This window comes from Peromyscus californicus, unplaced genomic scaffold (assembly GCF_007827085.1).
Source record: "Peromyscus californicus insignis strain IS unplaced genomic scaffold, ASM782708v3 Scaffold_13__1_contigs__length_99412109, whole genome shotgun sequence".
In the NCBI taxonomy this organism is placed as follows: domain Eukaryota; kingdom Metazoa; phylum Chordata; class Mammalia; order Rodentia; family Cricetidae; genus Peromyscus; species Peromyscus californicus.
The window spans coordinates 95079104-95101146 of record NW_026294424.1 but is presented as its reverse complement, the minus strand read 5'-3'; the positions used below and the strand labels follow the sequence as shown (position 1 = coordinate 95101146).

The 22043-nt window shown below is 42.2% G+C and overlaps 1 protein-coding gene and 1 pseudogene across 1 annotated transcript in view; both read right to left on the bottom strand.

Annotated features, from left to right (window-relative positions):
* LOC128108691 (ATP-binding cassette sub-family G member 3-like) overlaps positions 1 to 6840 on the bottom strand; it is a 159554-nt pseudogene extending 152714 nt beyond the window's left edge.
* LOC128108812 (ATP-binding cassette sub-family G member 3-like) overlaps positions 1 to 6892 on the bottom strand; it is a 62332-nt gene extending 55440 nt beyond the window's left edge. Inside the window, exon 1 of the mRNA XM_052735845.1 lies at positions 6781 to 6892. The gene's annotated coding sequence lies outside the window, so the exon portion shown is untranslated. The remainder of the gene's footprint in view (positions 1 to 6780) is intronic.
* Between the last annotated feature and the right edge of the window lie 15151 nt (positions 6893 to 22043).

The window sequence follows — 22043 nt, the reverse complement described above, 5'->3', positions numbered from 1 at the left end:
GCAATTGAATCTAAGCATACTTGATTAAATAGAATGCTGATGAAATCATTCAGGAGGTTAACTTAGAAAGGATTGCAACTTCAAAAAGAGACAACGGAAGGAAATAAGCAAAACAATATAGGATACAAGTAATAAAGAGAGTTTTTTTTTAATGGAATTTTGGAAATGTTTACAGATAATTTTTTTGTAATTCAGGAGAAAGAACCAACAACAGACTAAATTAACTGAAAGATAAAAATACCAGGACTTCAAAGACAAGGTTAATGAATTACCACATTCAGAGAGGAATAAAGAAAAACTTGTGATGACCTCCAGGACAAGACAGAACAAACAGGAATGTTTTCATTAGAATAGAATGCTGAAATAGAGACTAAAAACATAGAAAACCTGCTCATTGAAGGAATATCGTAAAATGTCCTGTATCTACTGAAAGATTAAGATGTTCACATAGAAGTAATTTAGACCACCACATAGATATGACGCGAAAATATTCTCGCCATATTACACTTTTTGTAAAATGCAGAGAGTGCAGAGCAAGAAAAGAATGCTGGAAGCTGCTAAGAGAAGAGCCAAGTTACTAACAACGTACCTGATTGGCAAACCAGTCAGAACAACAGCACATTCCTTGACAGAACTGCTAAAGGTCAGAGCGTGGACCTATGTATTCTGAGCACTCAAAGAAAAGAACTGACAACCAATGTGACTACAGCAAATCTGTCCTTTATAAAGACCTTCAGGATGAACATAACTAAAGCAATGCTGACCACTGAGGCTGCCGTGAGGAAGACACTCCCAGGAAAATAAAAACACAAAGGAAGAAGACAGAAAGCTACAATCCCAAGGGCTCAGGAGAAAATAACTCCTGTAGTTCTCAGGAATCAACAGTGCTGACTCAGTAAGTGTGCTGGTTAGCTTTTTGTCAACTTGACACATGCTGGAGTCATCTGGGAGGAAGAATCCTCAGCTGAGGAATTGCCTCCATGGGATTGGCAAGTCTGTGGGGCCTTTTCTTGATTGATGATTGATGTGGGAGGTACTGATGTGGGAGGACCCAACCCACTTTGGAGTCCTAGGATGTTTAAGAAAGCAGGCTGAGCAAGCCATGAGGAGTAACTAGTAAGCCATGTTCCTCCATGGTTTCTCATTCAGTTCCTGCCTAAGTTCCCACCTGGCTTCTTTCAGCATTGACTGTGGTGAGGAAGTGTAAGCCAAATAAACCTTTTCCTCCCCCAGTAGATTTTGATCATGGTGTTTTATCACTGCTATAGGAAGCAAACTGCCAGTGAGTCAGCAAACTTCTAAGATGAGAGTGAAAAAAAAAAAAACACATAGTAATTGAAGCCAAAACAGAAAATCAGGCGAAGAGAAACTCACCAAATTATAGGATTTCATTCGCTACAAACATTTTAACACTAACCTAACTATAAATGGTCTCAATTCTGGAGTAAAAGATGCATCTGGCAGGCTGAATTGAAAAGCAAAAACATGTTTGTCTTTCTGAGTCTGGGTTACCTCACTCAGGATGATTTTTTCTAGATCCATCCATTTGTCTGCAAACCTCATGATGCCATTGTTTTTCTCTGCTGAGTAGTATTCCATTGTGTATATGTACCACATTTTGTTTATCCATTCTTCAGTTGAAGGGCATCTGGGTTGTTTCCATGTTCTGGCTATTACAAACAATGCTGATATGAACATAGCTGAACAAGTGCTCTTATGGTGTGGTTGAGCATTTCTTGGGTATATGCCCAAGAGTGGTATAGCTGGATCTTGGGGGAGATTGATTCCCAATTTTCTAAGAAAGCGCCATATTGATTTCCAAAGTGGTTGTACAAGCTTGCATTCCCACCAGCAGTGGAGGAGAGTTCCCCTAGCTCCACATCCTCTCCAGCATAAGGTGTCTTCAGTGTTTTTGATCTTAGCCATTCTGACAGGCGTAAGGTGGTATCTCAGAGTTGTTTTGATTTGCATTTCCCTGATGATTAGGGATGTTGAGCAGTTCCTTAAATGTCTTTCGGCCATTTGAGTTTCCTCTGTTGAGAATTCTCTGTTTAGTTCTATAGCCCATTTCTTAATTGGACTGTTGGGCATTTTGCTGTCTAATTTCTTGAATTCCTTATATATTCTGGATATCAGTCCTCTGTCAGATGTGGGGTTGGTGAAGATCTTTTCCCATTCTGTAGGCTGTCGCTTTGCAAACATGGTATGTACTCACTCATAGCAGGATACTAGACATGAAACAAGGATGACTTGTCTGCTACTCACATCACCAGGGAGGCTACCTGGAAAACAGGACCCCAAGAAAGACACAGGGATCACCCAATGACAGAGAAATGGAATGAGATCTACATGAACAGCCTGGACATGAGTGGGGGTAATGAAAGGCGAGGGTTGAGGGAAAGAGAGCTTGGGGGAGCGGGAGATCCCAGCTGGATCAACAACAGAGAGGGAGAACAAGGAATAGGAGACCATGGTAAATGAAGACCACATGAGAATAGGAAGAAGCAAAGTGCTAGAGAGGCCCACAGAAATCCACAAAGATACCCACACAACAGATTGCTAGCAATGGTCGAGAGACAGCCCGAACTGACCTACTCTGGTGATGGGATGGCCAAACACCCTAATTGTTGTGCTAGAAACCTCATCCAACTACTGAGGGATCTGGATGCAGAGATCCATGACTAGGCCCCGGGTGGATCTCTGGGAGTCCAATTAGCGAGAATGAGGAGGGTTTATATGAGCGAGAATTGTTGAGACCAAGGTTGGATAAAGCACAGGGACAAATAGCCAAATGAATGGAAACACATGAACTATGAACCAATGGCTGAGGGGTCCCCACTGGATCAGGCCCTCTGAATGGGTGAGACAGTTGATTGGCTTGATCTGTTTGGGAGGCATCCAGGCAGTGGGACCGGGTCCTGTGCTCATTGCATGAGTTGGCTGTTTGAAACCTGGGGCCTATGCAGGATTGTTTGGCTCGGCCTGGGAGGAGGGGACTAGACTTACCTGGACTGAGTCTACCAGGTTGACCTCAGTCTGTGGGGAAGGCTTTGCCCTGGAGGAGATGGGAATGGGGGGAGGGGGTTGGGGGGAAGGTGAGGGGGACAGGAGGGGGGAGAACAAGGGAATCCGTGGCTGATATGTAGAACTGAATTGTATTGCAAAATAAATTTAAAAAAAAAAAAAAAAGAAAAGCAAAAACAATAACCAATTGTTTATTGCAGCAGGAAACTCAACCAGCTGGCAACGTATATGGAGACTGAAAGTGCAAGGATGAAAAAAGCAGATATCCAGCCAAAGTTAGGAAAAATAAAGATAACTACATATTAATAATTGGAGCAATCCACCACAAACTATAAATATATATGTAATGAAAATCAGTATCGCAGACTCCATAAAACAAACCCTACTAGACAAATGCAGCTGGACAAAATACTGGTGAGTGACTTGGGATTTTTATTTGTAGTTTAATATTCTTTAATAGTATACATTTATTGAGGGCAGTCATATCTGCCGATGAATATTTGCTGTTCTGTGCTGTAAGCATTAATGCTTTCTCTTCAGTGTGTGTACTCAGTAGTCTGTCTCTGACCCAGGGAACTTGGCCTACACTTTGATTTGCCATAGTAGAGTGTGTGTGTGAGTGAGTGTGTGTGTGTGCACATCTAGATTCATAACCATGAATTCCTCTTTTTGCTGGGAAGTGCAGCCTATTCTCTTCTGCCTAGCTATTGACCATTCCGCCCTTTATTAAACCAATCAGAAGGTGTCTTTCACACAGTCTGATTAAATATCCTGCTTCTATATTTAAAATCCCACAGGGCTGACAGAGCACTTGTGTAGCATATGGAAAGCTCTGGATGATTCTCTGAACTACATACCAAGAAAGGCTCTGAAAACCATCCAGGATCGAGCAAGATGTCTCTGCAGGTAAACGTGCTGTCTGCGCAAGACTGGAGATCTGAATTCAATCCAAGAACACCATGAAAAGGGGAACATAGTGGCATGCCTTTGAAATCCCAACACAGGGGAATCACCTGGAAGCTGAAGGGTGAGATAACCTGGAGGAGCCAGCATGGAAGGAAGTACAGGGGAGATCTCATCACAAGTTGGAAGAAAAAACCGACTCTCAAGAGTTATGCTGTGATCTTCAAACACAGTGCAACATACACACACACACACACACACACACACACACACACACACACACCAAGAGAAGCTGTGGTAAAGCATCTCTGGATTTAAAAAAGCAGAGTAGATTTTGGAAATAAGCTTACACACCTCTGAATATACCTGTAGCCACACAATTGTGCACTATAAATCTGTGAGGTGTATAATGTTAATTACAATACAATAAAGCCATTCTTGGAAAGAAAAGGTGTGAAGCCAGAGTCATTTAGACTATTAATTTTTGTTTCACATCCTGAGTGAGCTGGGCAATAATCTTCGTAAAGAATAGATTTTAATTTTCTATGTACCCACCTAGCTTATGTGTATGTGGGTGTGTGTATGCGGGTGGGTGTGTGTGCAAGACAGACTTTTCAGTTCTCTAATTTTCATAATCCATCTTAATCCCTCATTTTAATTTTCCTCATACAGCTGATTCTGAAACTTCCTACTTCATAGGGTTTTCAAATACAACCAAACTTAAATCAAAACTAGTCAACGGAATGTCTGGGGTGTCAGGAAACTTGCCCTGAGCTGATCATACACTGTGTCCAAATACACTGAAAGGTCACATGGTGCTCCCAAAATATATACAATGTAGCTATAAGGTAAGTATTTACCAAATACTTGAAGAACATGAAATTCACATATCCCATATAAAAATCTTGGTTTGTCTTTAAGTAAGACCTGTTTGTTCATCAAAGGTGTCTGTGACAGGGTAAGGAACATGATATCTACAGTCTCCCTTAGCATAGGCTCTGCTGCTGGCATTATGGGATGGTTCTAGGCACAGCCTTCCTTTGAGTCTCCTCAACATCCCAGATTAGCACACACAAGAGATAGTCCCTCAAAGGCAAAGGCAGGAGAAGCTTCTCTGAAAAGCCACTGTTTCCCCTTCTTGTTCTTGAGGTATGAGACTGATCAGTCCCTTCTTGTTATGGTCTCAAGAATGCATCTTAAGGGACTGGAGAGATGGCTCAGCAGTTAGGAGCACATACTGTTCCTGCAGAGGACCTGGAGTCCATTCCCAGCTTCCACATGAGGACTTCCAACTGTCTGCAACTCCAGTTCCAGGGGATCCAGTGTCCTCTCTGGCCTCCAGGGGCACCAGGTATGCAAGCAGTGCACTTACATACATGCAATCAAAACACTCAGCCGGGCGGTGGTGGCGCACGCCTTTAATCCCAGCACTCGGGAGGCAGAGCCAGGAGGATCTCTGTGAGTTCGAGGCCAGCCTGGTCTCCAAAGCGAGTTCCAGGAAAGGTGCAAAGCTACACAGAGAAACCCTGTCTCGAAAAACCAAAACCAAAAACAAACAAAAAAAAAACACTCATACACAGTAAATAAAAATGAATAAATCACTTAAAATGTAACTCAATTCAGCTTTGAGGCCCCTAAATGTATTTATGTCTCTTCTGATGTTCTTTTTCACAAAAATTGTCCATTCTAGTTTGTGTTTCATTTTATGAGAGAGTCAGGGAGCCAGACAAGGGCCATGGCAGGCTCTCCTAGTAACCCTGCCAGAGATCAGGTCTTGGTTTCCATTTACTAGAGCTGGAGCTGAGCAAGTAATTATCTGGAAAACCACAATTAAAGGGCAACTAATCAGCAGGCCCCCATGGCCTTCTGCTAGCTAAATATAGCTTTCCCTACTCTGCCTCCGGAAAGTCCCTAACCACTAGAGCCTCCTACCAATCCTAGAAACTTTTTGTTTAAACCCACTAATCCGCCCCCAGACTAGTCTCCCCTCCCTGGAATTCCCCTAACCTTACTTAAAAGGAGCCTTTGTGGGATGATCAGACCCCAACAAGTTGGTAATTTTTAATAAACTCTCTTGTTGGTTGCATATGTGACTGGTGGTCTTATATGACTTCTCGCAGACCCTAACATTGTCCACTCATCATATTTATCCTCCTTCTAAGTGCTCCACAGATCCTTAACCACAGGTAAGTGCAGAAATGGTTCTGCATGTGTGTGCATTTTAACACAGGCTGATTGAAGAGAATGCACTGTTGGAGAGGCCTGTGTTAACACCATAAGAAGGGCTCTTCTGTGCAAATGCCCAGGCCTGGACACATGGTGCTCAATAAATATGTGTCACCATTAAACTTTCTGTGTGTGTAAAACCAGACAAGCGATTACATCTCCAGTATTACACAAGAAAAGAGGACAGCATTGCAGATACACAGTCACTGAAAGGTTTACAATCTAGTTATTTTGGCTTTTAATTTTTCTGTCTGTTCGAAGTTTTTCCACACTATCTGAGTAAGAGTTGTAGGAAGCTGGTGACTATCTGTATAGCAAACTAGAGATTTTTGGACAAATTTTAAATCGTGAGATAAAGAAAAAGAATAAATTGTTCCGGTTCCTTAAGTACCAGTGTTAACAAATTTCTTTTGCACTTGTGGTAAATTCACTGCTTGATAAAACTTTACCCCACCCAACATTAACTTTATTTACCTTCACACATTTGGAGATCAAAGGTTGTACATCCTCAACCCACCGCTGTGAACACCATACCCTCTGCAGACAGATGACATGGCCAGTAGTCTGCATTTCACACTTGCAAATGAAGCTGCAAAGGATTTCCCAGCCCTGCCTGCCCACACTCACCAGGGTCAGACGCAGGGGCCCAGTCTCCTTGTGCACAGGACGGGAGGAGAGCTGCAACTTCTCCCCGGGGCTCTGGTTTCTGCCCCTCAGCGTCCTGGAGCCTCTGCTTCCGGGCCACCTAGGCTGTCCTCCTTCAAGGGCTGCAACATGGGTGGCTTGCAAAGATAAGAGAGGAAGGAGCAGGCCAGGATGTGGTGGGGTGGGGGAGGAGGCTATGGGGTCGAGGCACCATGGGGTCTGGGAGGGCAGTGTGCAGTAGGGTACAGGGGTGGGTTCAGGTCGTTCCTGGTGGAGGCATGAGACTGGGGCCCCTGAGGCGCAGGGGTGGCGGGGGCGTGGGGAGTGGAGTCAATATGCCTTGGGGTTGGAGCACTGTGAAGCCTTAGGGTTCCTGACCCCTGGCTCAGGAGGAGATTCCAGAGAGCTGAGCAGTCTGCATGGTGCCTTAGGTCAGGCCCACATCAGTGATGGAGGATGAGAAGCCAGCATCCAGCATCCTGGAAGAGACAAAAGAAAGTAAAGATTTCTGTGTGGAGAGGGGGTGGGATGGGGTGTTTTTTTAGCAGATGGGGTAGGGAAGAAACAGGAGGCGAATATCTGCTTACCACAGAAAGGAACAAACATGGGGTCGGGACAGCCCAGGATACGGCTTGTTAAGCGCTCAGGTTGTCAATATAAATTAATTTATTGTTTCATTTTACATCTTAAGAGACCAATTGAGAAAGAATTTATTGTTCACTGTTGTAATCCCTATAACCAAGAGACTGAGGCAGGAGGATTGGGGTTTGGGTGGCTGCCCTAAATATCAAACTCTAATCCTGAAGAACAAGAAGAGGAGGGGGACCAAGTGTAGACTGTGAACCTGCAGTCAGATGGTGCAGTGTGTGCAGTACAGGACACTTCCTAGACCACAAAGGTCAATGTTGAAAACAAGTCAGTTTCATCCTCTAATAGTCTCTGTAACATTCCAGCGTGAATGGGGGAGGGTCACAGGAGCCCTCCCCTCCAGCTGAGGAGCTATGGACAGTTGATGACTGCCAGGAGAGGGAAAGTCGGTTTTCTTCAGGAGTGTGGTCCTTGGTGTGTTGACTATCCAGGGGATGATTCTACTCCATGTGTACATGGGCAGCACTGACTGGACTCGGTGGTCATTGAAGAAGGGGAGGGAGAGGAATGGGGAAGGAGAGGGAGGGGAGAGAGAGAGGGAGGGGTGAGGGTGGGAGGGAGGGAGGGAGGGGCACTGAGGGGAAGAGAGGAAAGGAGGAAGAAGTTGTCGGGAGGGGGACTTTGCGGGGAATTCTGTTGTAAGGTAGCAGTGGAGGGTGAGTGAGGCCCAGTATGATTAAAATATATCGTATGTATGAAGTTCTAAATATTCTCAAAGAATAAAAATTGTAAAAGTTTATGATAAGGTTAACTTTTATCAGAGTATGAGATACACACAGAGAAAGTGCAGGCTGGGGCAGTACTTTCTGTATGACTCTGTAAGCATGAGGACCTGAGTTCAGATCCCCAGCACCAGGTAAAAAAAAGTCTGATAGTGGGAGGGGGAGCCGGGGACTTGCTGACCAGTCATTCTAGCTAGATCAGAAAGCTCTTATTGGCCAGGCAGTGGTGGCACAGGCCTTTAATCCCAGCACTCGGGAGGCAGAGGCAGGTGAATCTCTGTGAGTTCGAGGACAGCCTGGTCTACAAAGCGAGTTCCAGGAAAGGCGCAAAGCTACACAGAGAAACCCTGTCTCGAAAAACAAAACAAAACAAAAACAAAACGAACAAACAAACAAACAAAACACACAGAAAGCTCTGGTTCATTCCTCAGGTTTAGTGTGAGAGTGAGGATAACACTATTGTTGACCTCCTCAGGGATGCACACCCACATACAACCACACATTCACATACATACAACATTATAGAAATCTGACTAGACAGCTTGATGTATATTCACAATGTGACATATTTGTATTTGTGAAACTCAGATTTTTTATAGAACATTTCCAGTACTTCAGAAGGAGGAACAGGAGCACACACCTATAATCTCAGGACTCAGCCTGAGCACCAAGGTTTGCAAGTTGAAGGACATCCTGTGCTACATAGAGGGTGCTGGCCAGCCTGGGCTACAAAGTGAAACTGCTTCTGCTCTCTACCTTGAAAACCAAAGAGCAGAAAGAAAAGAGAAGAGGGAAGAATGGAGAAGGACAGAGGTGGGGGAGTGGGAGAGGGGAGAGAGCAGCAGTGAGACACACAGGAAAGACAGAGGACCACAGGGCTTCCCTCAAGCTCCATCATGGCCACCCTTTCCAAAGGTCACCGTGTTCTTCCTTCTGTGTGTTTGTTGTCTACTTCTAGGTAGTTTTTACTTCTATTGTGCAGTAGTGCTGGTACCTAAGCCAGGGCTCCAGGCCTGCCCCGGTATGCCAGAGTTACATCCCCAACTCCGAGGATTTGATAACTGTGTAACCAGCATTCTAGTTGGTTCTCTTCACCCCCTAGACCTAACGTGGCCTTACTCTAAACCCAGGTGGATCTGGGACACCTGCCTTACACTTCTGTGACACCTGGAGTTTCCAGGGTCAACAACTAATAAGGAGAAATCTTACATCTGTGCCAGAAGTTTCGCTTAAGAACCCATGACCCTGGGAGCAGCACTATCCACTCACACAGAGAAGAACCACCCTTCCAACACATTTTTTAAATTATTTTTGTTTAATTGACTTATAAAATTGTACATTTCCACATGGCTTTTTCACACAGATCTTGTTTCAGATGAACTTCCCTCCACCCCCTCACCTCCTTCCTCCTCCCTTAGCCCCAAGTGAACCTTTATACTCCAGTGTTCGCTCTCTGTTTTCATATAACACACATTTACTGCCCTCCCCAGCAGTGGCCCCTTTCACACTTCCTGGCCTCTATAGGCATCTGACTTAAACACACAAACCTAAAAATTTCAAGGTAGGACCAACTTTTGAGAGAGACATTGGTCTTCCTAGGACTGGATTACCTCACTTGGCATAATATTTTCCAGTTCCATCCATTTTCCTATGAATTTTATTTTCTTTAAGCTCAAAAAATCCATCACATACATATACTAAATTGACAAAAGTCATCCTTTCTCTGACTCCATTTTGGTTACCTCAGATACTTTTCAGCCTTCCTCCCCACAACAGTGATGTCTGTCTTGGAAACACATTTGGGATTTCCATGACTATGGTCCAGATGTATTAACCAAAATAATTAGTGATATACAAAGTTAAACAAAAATAATCAAAGAAGGTGTAAGTCAAAATTAAGTGTCATATTGTGTCTGAAATAGCAATGCTCTGTCAAAACAAATGATGCAAGGTAACTTTGCCTCTCATCCAACATCAGTGAAATTATAGGTTCTGCCTTCAAAATGCTGTACCTCTGACCTTCCGCACCAGGAGGCTTTGAGGCATGAGCCCACTCTTGGTCAATGGCCAAAACTAAAGAACTTTATAAACTTAATTGTGTAAATTAGTGTGGTGGTCTGTATCTTCCTCACATGGATTATTATAGTGCCCCATTTCCATTACGTTCCTCACCCTGCCATCTCAGCACTGGACAGCTAGGCAATTTCCATTTCCTCTAGTATGTCTAGAGCAGCAATGAACACAGAGGGGCAAGTATCTCTGTAAGAGGAGACAGAGTCCTTTGGATTATGTGGTGGGAGAAAAACCTCACCAGCTGCACCCTTGACAGGGGAATAAAAAACAAAATACACAACAACCTGAAAACATCAAGAAACCAAATAACACAATAGGCTATGGAAATAAACAGAGAGTTCTCAACAGGAGAAATACACATACACAAAAAAGTAAGAAAAGAAAAAAGAAACAAAACCCAATGGATAAGAAACATTTTTAAAGTGGTCGAATTCTTCCCCATTGGGGACTTATAAATTAAATGATTTGAGGTCTATCTCACTCCAATCAAAATGGATATCATTGAGAAAACAAATGGCAACAAATGATGGTGGGGATGTGGGGGAGGGGAAGCCCTTCCTCTCTGGTGGTAGGAGTGTAAAAGGATACAGGTGCTGTTGAAATCAGTGTGGAAATTTCTCAGGGACTAAAAATAGAACTACCATATAAGTAAGTATATCTTGGTCCTCAATTTATTCCACTGATTTACATATCTATATTTAAATACTATGGATCTGTTGTATATCTTAAAATGAAGCATAATGATACCTCTAGCATTATTTTTATTGTGCAGGATTGATTTGGAGTCCCAGGTACTTTTATTTGATTTTATATGATTCTAGATGTTTTTCTATTTCTGTGAAGAGTGGTGGAATTTTAGTGGAGATTATATTGAACATATAGACTTTTTTTTTTGGAACAGCGATTTTCACAACAGCAATTTTTCCAATCTATGTGCATGGGAAATCTTCTTTCTGACATTTTCCTCCAATGCCTTTTGTCAATGGTTTAAAGTTTTTATTGTGGGGATCATTAATTTTTTGTTAGTTTTTTTCCAAGGTATTTTATTGCTTTTGAGGCTGCTGTAGTTAATATTGTTTCCTTGATTTCCTTCTCAGTCCATTTGTCATTGATTATAGGAAAGCTACTGATTTTTGTTTGTTAATCTTGTGTCCTAGCACTTTACTGAAGGTGTTTATTAGCTCTAAGAATTTTCTGGTGGGGTCTTTAGAGTCTGTTATGTGTAGGCTCCTGTTATCTGCACATAAGGACACTTTGACTTCTCCCTTCCTGTGTGTCTCTTGTCTTTTTCTTGTCTTGCTGCTATAGCTAAGATCTCAAGCAGTGTACTGAACAGGAGTGGAGAGTCCAGACTTCCTAGACTTTTTCCTGATCTTAGTAGAAATGCCTTGAGTTTTTCTCTACGTGTTATGATATTGGCTGCAGGTCTTTCAGTTTGTATCATGTTGAGATGTGTTTCCTCCATTCATATTCTCTTCAGGTCTGTGCTATAAGTTTGAAAATAAAACCTATGCAATTGCTTGAGAAAACTGACATTTTTAAAAAAATTATTATTGTTTCATGTATGTGTGTTTGTATATGTGCATGTGTGATGTAAGGGTGAGTGTGTGTGTGTGTGTGTGTGTGTGTGTGTGTGTGTGTGTGTGTAATGTGGCATGCCAGTGGCGGTCACTGAACAACTTTGTGCAGATGATTTTCTCTTTCCACCTTGACAGGTCTTGTGAGATCAAACCAGGCTATCTCTGCACAAGCCTTTACTCAATGAGTTATCTTGTGGTTGTTTAAAATAAAATGGCCTGCAAAGGGAACAGCATTAATAGAAGGTGTGGTCTTACTGGAGTAGGTTTGGTCTTGTTGGAGAAGTGTGTCACTGTGGGGGTGGGCTCTTTTCTCAAGCTTCACTTGTGTGACAGTCAGTCAACTTCCCACTGCCTTCTGGTCAATATGTAGTCAGCACCACCTCTGCATGCTGCCATGCTCCCCGTCATGATGATAATGGACTGAACCTCTGAAGCTGTAAGGCACCACCTCAAATGTTTTCTTTGTAAGAGTTGCCAAGGACATGGTGTCTCTTCACAGCAATAAAAAAAAAAAAAACCTTAACTAAGACATATCTCAACAGCTGTTATTTGCTTTATTTCTTGTTTCTTAAAGAATATTGTCTTTTAGTGCTTGGAATACATTGCTCTTGGCATTTCTGGCTTTCAAAGTTTCCATTAAAAAATCAGCTGTTATTCTGAAGGATTTTCTTTCATATGTGACTTTCATTTATTCTCTTGCAGCTTTCAAAATACTTTTGTTGTTATAAAATACTTAGTATTTTAACTATGATAAGCCGTAGGGAGTCTCTTTCTGGTCTTGTCTCTTTGATGTTCTATGTGCTTCTTGTATTTGCTTGGGTGTGTCTTTCCTTAGTGTAGGGAAGATTTCTTCTATGATCGTTCCATGATCGTGTTGATGCTCTGGTCTATGCTACTGACTTAGGATTCTTCTCCTTCATCTATGCCTATAATTCAAAGGTTTGGTTTCTTCATGGTGTCCCACATTTTTTGTGTGTTCCTTTCCTGTGGGTTTTTTTCCTATTTTCAGATTCCTTGATGATTTGGTCTAGATGCTCTACTTTGAGTCCTGATAATCTAATATAAGGCTTTCCTTTGAGTGGTCTAGTTGTTATTGGAGTTTTCATTTCTATCTCCACCTCAGCCCAAGTCCTCTTCACAGTTTCTATCTGCTTACAGAATCCCATTCTCAAGTCCTGGGTTGTCTTCATCATTTTCTTCAACCTTGTCTGTGTTTCCTTGGGCATCACTCAGGCATTTATACTCCTTAACTTCTTTCTCCTTAACTTCATTGGGCTGTTTCTTTGCATCTTCTTTAAACTCCTTGAAATCTTTGATTAAGTTTATGGTTGTTCTTTTAAATTCTGTGTCCTGGGGTTCATCTAGGTAATTCTCAGGGCAAACATTTCTATAAGACCAATAGGTTTTGAAGAGACTATATTTGATTTATCTTTCATATTGTTTGTATTTTTGCAATTAGATCTGGGCCTCTTAACCAAATTAAAAATTGCAGCTGGTCTCTTATCTTCTACCACTATGGCAAAGTAAACAGTACTTCCCCTCAGTGAGACATCCTCCTAGAGTGGAGAGAGGTCAAGGCTGCCCTGTTTTTAGGACTAACCTGGAAGTCAAGTGTCCTTAGAATGGAATTGCAGATTTAGCTCATGATAGAAGATACTAATTTTACCACAGCATTCATTGAACGCTTCACTACTAACAATTTATCCTAATCAGCACCTGCTTCAGACCCTTCCTTTGGGAGATTCCTCCCTTAAAGAACCACACTTAAAAATGTTTGCCATCCTGTCAGCCCTATCCTTACAGCATGTTTTCATTCCCTTTGTTTAAAGGTTTAAACTCTACTTTTAAAGATTTATTTATTTTTACGTGTTTGGGTATTTTGCCTGCATTGATGTAAGTGTACCATTTGTGGGCAGTGCCATTGAACCCAGAAGAGGGTGTCAGATCCCCTGGAACTTGGGGGGATTTGTGACAGCTGTGAGCCAACATGTGGATGCTAGAAATGCAACCCAGGTCCTCAGGAAGAGCAGCCAGTGGTCTTAAACACTGAGCCATTTTCCAGACCAATCTCAGTGTGCTTTTATATACAGATAGTTATCAAACCGTAAGGAAATTACATCCGTCCTTATATACTTACAGTAAGCAGCCCAAAATGGACCTAACCTAAGGGACATCTGACTCAATTTTTTGCTTTTTTTATTAATTTTTTTTCATACACTAGGCATAGTGGCACACACCTTTAATCCCAGCACTGTGGAGGCAGAGACAGGTGGATCTCTATACAAATTCAGTCATGTTCCTGTTACTATCTAAAGTCCTGAAGATTTTGGAAAAGATGCTCTGTATTCTCAAGCATCTTGCTGTGTAGATGCTCAAGCAGTGCTAAGACCTAAGATGATTAGCTAAGGAGTAACTATTATATCAGTTACTCTTGCTTCAAAATGGGCCATTAAACTTAGTGGCTTAAGGTAACAGTTATTTCCTAGTCTAGAAATTCTGAGGTGAGGGTGTCAGTGGGGTGATTTTTCTGCTGGTCTGGCTCAGGCATGTAGCTGCAATTTGGTGATGGATTAGCATGCTCTCTCTCCTGATTGTAACATGAATCTTAAAAGGTCTTATTAATGAAAACAAACCCGGTGCCAGTTATTGGGAGGAACAATAAAGATCAGAGAAGCCACATCCAGCCTTACCTTGCCAAGTTCTCAGCTGATCTTGTATCCTCAGACTAAAAGCCTCTGAGTCCTCATCTGAATGGATCTCAGCTGTACTGCTGCTCAAAAGCCTCAAGCTTAACAAAAAGGCTCTAGTTCCTGGTCCTCGTGCCTTATACACCTTTCTGCTTCCTGCCATCACTTCCTGGGATTAAAGGCGTGTGTCACCATGCCTGGCTGTTTCCAGTGTGGCTTTGGACTCACAGAGATCCAGACAGATATCTGTCTCCTGAATGCTAGGATTAAAGGTGTGTGCTACCACTGCCTAAACCTATGTTTAATATAGTGGCTGTTCTGTTCTCTGATATCAGATAAGTTTATTAGGGTGCACAATATATTGGGGGACACAGTATCACCACACCTGATTTTACTTTTTTGTAGGATATTGAGTCACTTCCCCTTTTGTTTATGACTACATAACTGCCTCATAATTCACTGTGGACCATCATCCTTACTTCTTATAGAGTGCTAACTCCCATCTGAGAATGAAGAAGGAATCTATTTGGCATCCAGCACCAGGTTTTTCCATATCCATGTTGAGTTAATAGTATCAACTATGATTGAAATACTGTGAGTTGTGCACTTAGGAGTAACCAATCACTTTTTCACTGGATGTAACACCTACTCCATGAGATGGAACCCATATATAACACTACTAAAGTGATGAAGTATCTGACTTATTATGCCATGGCCCTGGGGAAAAACCAGATACTACCACTCTGCCAAAGGAACATAGCAATAAAGTGGTTCCTTATGACATACTGCAATACCCATGGTCCGGGGCTTTGTTCAGTCCACATAAGAGAAGCTTTCTCTTACAGTAGATGGAAACTGACACAGAGTGCCACAACTGGACAATGTGCAGAGTGAGATACTTTGGAGCACTCAGTACTAAATGGATGTCTTCATCAAACCCATCCTCAGGGGTCCAGGAGCTACGTGGAAGAAGAAGCAGGAAAAGTGCAAGACCCAGAAATGATAGATGACTCCAAGGACTCAGTATCCAACAGAAACAGCAGGAATGACACACATAAAAACTCACAGAGACCATGGCAGCACTAACAAGGCCTGCACAGGTTCAAGCCTGAAAGGGGGAAGTGGACACTGATCCCCACCTCTACCAAGAAGCTATCGCAACTGACACTCACTTGCAAAGGAAAAATCAGTTTTCTCCAGTGGATACAAACCACACTTAGGGGTAGGCCCCATGCTCAGCAGATTCTACTCACGAGCTGGTGGAGTCAGGATGGGGAGCCTTTTATGAGACGTGTAAGTGACAGGTGCAGAGATCTTGTAACTGTAATTAGTGCTCTTACACAGTGCTTCCTAGACAACTCCCTGGCTCCTTCCACCATGTGAGCAGTGGGCAGTTACCTAGCTGAAGTCTTGTTAGACACCAGCATGCTGCCACTCTGATCTTAAAAGCTAGGAAATGATTTTATGTTGTTTTTTAAGCATATCCTGTTTGTGATCTTTTTAATCCTAGCACCAAAAGACATCAAAACAAACACACCCATACATACTCTTCCTATCAGTGCCTACTGCTGTGGGATGGTCTGTAGCTAGAGTTTTCCTGCCTGGCCCACAGTCAGAGCAAATCTCTCTCACCTGCCAGTCCCATAGCCGCTCAGACCCAACCAAGTAAACACAGAGACTTATATTGCTTACAAACTGTATGGCCGTGGCAGGCTTCTTGCTAACTGTTCTTACAGCTTAAATTAATCCATTTCTATAAATCTATACCTTGCCACGTGGCTCGTGGCTTACTGGCATCTTCACATGCTGTTTCTCATCATGGCGGCTGGCAGTGTCTCTCTGACTCAGCCTTCCACTTCCCAGCTTTTTTCTCCTCCTTGTCCCGCCTACACTTCCTGCCTAGCCAATGGCCAATCAGTGTTTTATTTATTGACTAATCAGCAACACATTTGCCATACAGAACATCCCACAGCACTGGTCTGTATGTCAAATTACTCTGATTGGTCAATAAATAAAACACTGATTGGCCAGTGGCTAGGCAGGAAGTATAGGCGGGACAAACAGAGAGGAGAACAGAGAAAACAGGAAGGCGGAGGGAGTCACTGCCAGCAGCCACCATGACAAGCTGCATGTGAAGACACTGGTAAGCTACGAGCCACGTGGCAAGGTATAGATTTATGGAAATGGATTAATTTAAGCTATAAGAACAGTTAGCAAGAAGCCTGCCATGGCCATACAGTTTGTAAGCAATATAAGTCTCTGTGTTTACTTGGTTGGGTCTGAGCGGCTGTGGGACTGGCGGGTGACAAAGATTTGTCCTGACTGTGGGCAAGGCAGGAAAACTCTAGCTACAGCCTACATCTTAATATTCTCTCTTCTCTGAACTATAACATTAAACATAAAATTATCACCTCTGTTCGTCAGGACAGATGGAACTCCAGCACGGAGAGGTGAAGGGGACACACAGTTCCACCCCCAGCTAAGGAGTCACAGCTACTGGGAGAGGGGAGTCAGGGTTTTTTATCTTTAATGTTGCAGGCCATGGTGAGATGGCCACCCTCCAGTGAATGCTATGCACTCAAGAGTATATGGTTGGCACAAACTGTATTTAATGGGTTTGAAAGAAAAGTTATGAAGTTGCGTGTGTCCAGAAGGAAGGATGGATGGATGGATGGATCTGGGAGTGGTGGGTCTGGATGTGATCAAAACACATTGTATGAAATTCTTAGACAACAAATAAAATAATAGAATATAAATTTTCAATGTTCTAAAACCATAAAGTTTGTCTACAAAAAAATACTTTCTGTTAACATAGAACTTGGAGTGGTGGGAGTACTGAGATGGCAGGCTAAGCCACTGTGTATTCATTTAAAATCACTAAGATACAAACATTTTCAGTACCTTACAAGTATTTCTCTTGGACTGGTTTAAACTCCCACTGGTCTACTTAAGAAACAAGTTCTCTATCAGGGATTCAGAAACAGCCAAAGGTTAAGAGCAAGTGCTCTTGCAGAGGACATAGGTTCTGTCTCCAGCAACCACATGGCAGCTTACAACCATCTATAACTCCAGTTCCAGGACATCTGATTTCCTCTACTAGATGCGAAAGGCACCATGCATGTATGTAGTCCACATACATATACAGGAAATACATCCATATACTTAAAAGAAAAGCACATCTAAAATTTGTGTTAAAAAGAAATCCTTTGTCTTATGTGAATTCACTTAAGAAGATAATGTGCTCTGATGGTATACTGAGTTGATGCTATTTCATCAAAGATGGGGCCCTTCCAACATGTGGAGACACAACACCACCAACATATTTGAGGAAGCTGTGAGCCCTACGGCACGAGCACACACATTTTAATATGGCACATGAGCTGTGGAGGCTTGAATGAGAACGGATCCCCGAGGCTACTGAGTTTGAATGTTTGAGAGCCAGTTGGTGGAACTGTCTTGGTAGCCAGTTGGTGGAACTGTCTGGGGAGGATTAGGAGGTGTGGCCTTGTTGGAGGAGTTGTAACACTGAGGGTGAGCTCTGGGGTTTCAGAAGACCACCCCATTCCTAGAGAGCTCTTTCTCTCTGCTTTGTGCTTGTAGAGTAGAGGTGAGCTCTCGGCTACTGCTTCAGGCATGCCTGCCTGCCTGCGGCCATTCTCCCTGCTAGTGTGGTCATGGACTCTAACCCTCTGAAATTGGAAGCCTCCAATAAACTCTTTCTCCTGTAAGTTGCCTTAGTCATGGTGTCTTAGCACAGCACTAGAAAAGTCACTAAGACATGAATATTGTCAAATACCTATTTCTATGTGGAAAGGATCTAAACTATTGAATAACATGTACTATAATTAAGTAGTCAACACACAGAAACATGATTTAAAAGGAGACTCACAATTCCCTTTGACCTTGAATCCTGGTCTTGGGCCATCCAGTACTGAAGATATAAGAATAGAAAAATTTTTGTTTTATTCTAGGAAATTTTTATCAAGATTGTTTTCACATAATTATTCTATAGATTATTTTTTTAAATACTGGACAGTCAAAGACAAAACACTTCCATTTGAGGGACAAATTACTACAGTCTCTGGACATGTTGCAGCTTTCCGCTCTGAGGTGGCCTCCTGAGGGTGAGGGGAAGAGAGTTATATTGACGGTCTTACAACTTGGCAGTTTATGAATGTTCTGTTCTACCTATAGATCTCTTTTGAATCATTCCTGAGCAAGTAAACACTGTACCTGCCAGGAACCATTCACTACCATGAATACAGCGGGTCCCAGTGGGAGGGTGTGATCTGACAGCATCTACAGAAGTGATGTGGGACATTGATGTGCTTATAGGAAACAGTTTTAAACAATCTGCTATGTATTTAGGTTTCATTTGGGCAGAACAAGTGTCCGCTGGTTTCTTAGAAGTCGGCCTCTTATGCAAACGTCTCTTGTCACCTGGTTTCTGTCTGAGCTGCGTTCCCACACTCTTCCACTTCAGACATCTTCAGATAACTGAAGGGATTTTCTTTTCAAGCTTGGAAACCTATATATCACACTTTTAAACACAATGACTGGAAGTGTATGTGATATGAAGGGGGCAAATGACAAAATCTATTTAATATTTCTAGCACTTCTTATTGTTCAAGAACAAGTATATGACAGTTATTCCCTTAAATATTCCCCAAGTTGGAAGTTTTCAGAAGCTGAAATGATGGCTTTGCTATCAAGCCTGATGACATGAACATGGGCAATCATTTTCTGGAAAATTTCCAAGTCCCTGATGTGGGGCTCTGTTTAAAACACAAGATGAGTGACATCAGTATTCTGGGTGAAATCCCCAAAGAGTTCTTTTTACCATTAGAATGAAGTTCCGTGTCCATGTCATGCTCTTCATAGACTCGTTGAGGCAGGCTCCTGGTGACCCTCTTCCTCATCTTGCAGAACCCCAGGTGTGACACACATGCCTTCATTCAGGACCAAACACAGCAAGCTTTTCCTTATTAAGATTGTGTGTGTGTGTGTGTGTGTGTGTGTGTGTGTGTGTGTGTGTGTGTGTGTTTGTAAACTCACATCACTCACTTCTTTCCTAATTTTGCTTTTGATAAAATATTGAGTGAACTCTCATTTCCTGACAGAAGGATCACACACTCACTGACCTAAGTAGACGATATCCTTCCTCTGCATACTTACAGTGCCTTATGCTATTCCTCTATAAACCCGATTAGATATTCAAATACTGTACTTGCTGGTATAACTTGTTTAATGTCCGATGTCCTATTTCTGAACCAAGAAATGAATTGCAGAGCACACGAGCTGTGACTGTTTTGTAACCACGTTATCTTCAGACCCTTCCCACTGTGTCCATGCTGCCAGCAGCACGTGGTCCATGGACTAAACAGCCTGAATAACCAAGTGCTGTTATGATCAAAAGTGCCTTCTTTGATATCACTTTTACTACATGAACTTTTGTGAATTTGCATAAAGAAAAGACAGGGACAACCTATCTATAATAATCAAAGTATGGGGCTGGAGAGATGGCTCAGTCATTAAAGGCGAGGCTGACAACCCAAACTGTCAAAGTATGAATTCGTGAGTCTGAGGGGTTACTGTCACTAATTTTTCTGTGGTCATCTTGTTAGCTTTACTTCCCTGCTCTGTGACCCTCAAACTTAGTGGGTTAAAATAGCAAATATTTTGTAGCCAACATTATAATTAACATTTTTTAAGGAAACATAGAATAATATTGGGAGAGGAGGCATGAAGAGAAAGATTTTTATATGGCCATCTAAGAGTAATAACAGAAGAAGGTGCCTTCAATATTTTCTTCTTCTTCTTCTTCTTCTCCTCCTCCTCCTCCTCCTCCTCCTCCTCCTCCTCCTCCTCCTCCTTCTTCTTCTTCTTCGTTTCATACTGCAAGAAATACAAAAGAAGTGTAGTCTCTCTCTAAGGATTTACCACAAGTTCCAGACAAAGTTCTCAGCTTGGTGTGCCTCTCTCTCTGTGTCTCTCTGTCTCTGTCTCTCTCTGTCTCTCTCTGTCTCTGTCCTTTTGTCTCTATCTGTCTCTGTCTCTCTATGTCTCTGTCTCTCTGTCTCTGTCTCTGTCTCTGTCTCTCTCTCTCTCTCTCTCTCTCTCTCTCTCTCTCTCTCTCACACACACACACACACACACACACACACACACACACACCAGACTCCTGCTTTTCTCTTCTGGCGCTCATTTTAGAATTTACAAACACAGCCTCCTCCCATTCTCAAGGCAGCTGAAATCATCCCCATGGTCAGGTTTTGAGTCTCTTGTGTTAAAATCTCTGTGACCCTCCATGTCACTAATCCAGAACCCTCAAGTCCTCCTCAGAACCTACCAAGTCCTAGAGTGGGAGCTCGGAGGAGCATTCTAGTCCTTCATTATTGGAGCCCTGAGAAATGACTGGGCATGCACATTCTGGACCCATCCCAGACTTAAAGTCAGAGTGTTAGGATCCAACTGAGTTTCAAGCAAGGCCCTGTCTGATGCCCACATCCTCCTCATTGTATTTCCTGTTCTAAGTTATGGTGTCTGCCATCTTTTTCAGATCTACTACTCATTCTCCCACCCCAGGATGCTGTTTCTTCTGACTTAAATCATTCCTTCACAGAAACCCAGGAATTGAATTCTTCCTTTGAAGTGTTATTCAACCAATGTGACTAACCAGTAAAGGGCTTCCTCAAGCATATTATTATTTTTAATTTCTTCTTAATATTTTCCATCTGTTCTATCTCACATCGATTTTTTCAATTTTACCTTGATTATTTTTCCTAATATAATTCAAAACATTTTCTTATTCTGGATTCTTTGCATGATGACATGGACTCCTCTGTAGCTGCTACTATGTCCATGCTGTTTTGTACTTCTACCCAAGGCCCAAGAAACACCTGCAGGATGCTCTTTATGACAAGTCATGTGTTTTATGTCAGTCCATGCACTTTTTTTTTAATTTTAGCTTTTAATGTAGCAACAGATACCACTCAAATATGAAGGTTTTGTGTTCGTATTCAATGTCACATGAAGTCCTATGGATGGTGTACTCCTATGTTCTATATTCTGGAGCATGACCAACCTTACAGTCTAAGAAGAGACACTTTTCCTTCCATAAGGTAGAAAGATAAGACAGAGGTTACTGGAATGAACAATATATTCTACCATGAGGTATTTTTCCTCAGTAGACTACTGATTAGTTCCTAGATTTCAGAGGAGAAAAGTCCAGCCCCCTGCCCAAGATGGGCACATAACTGGTCATGGGTTGGAAGAACAGTTTCAGGACACAGGAAAGAAAACTGCATCTGTTCCCATGACATTGGTATTAGGTCATATAGATATGATATTTAAATTCAATATTAGCATCCTAATTTTTCAATCTGAACAGATTAGTTCCTCAATAAAGTAGGAAAACTTTCTAACTCACTCCAGCAATCTAGAAGTCTTTCTAAATAACTCTAATGCCAAGTTAATGTTGGAATGTTTAACATAGAAGCCAAATAAGGAGCTTTAATTCAATCTTATTGTAACAT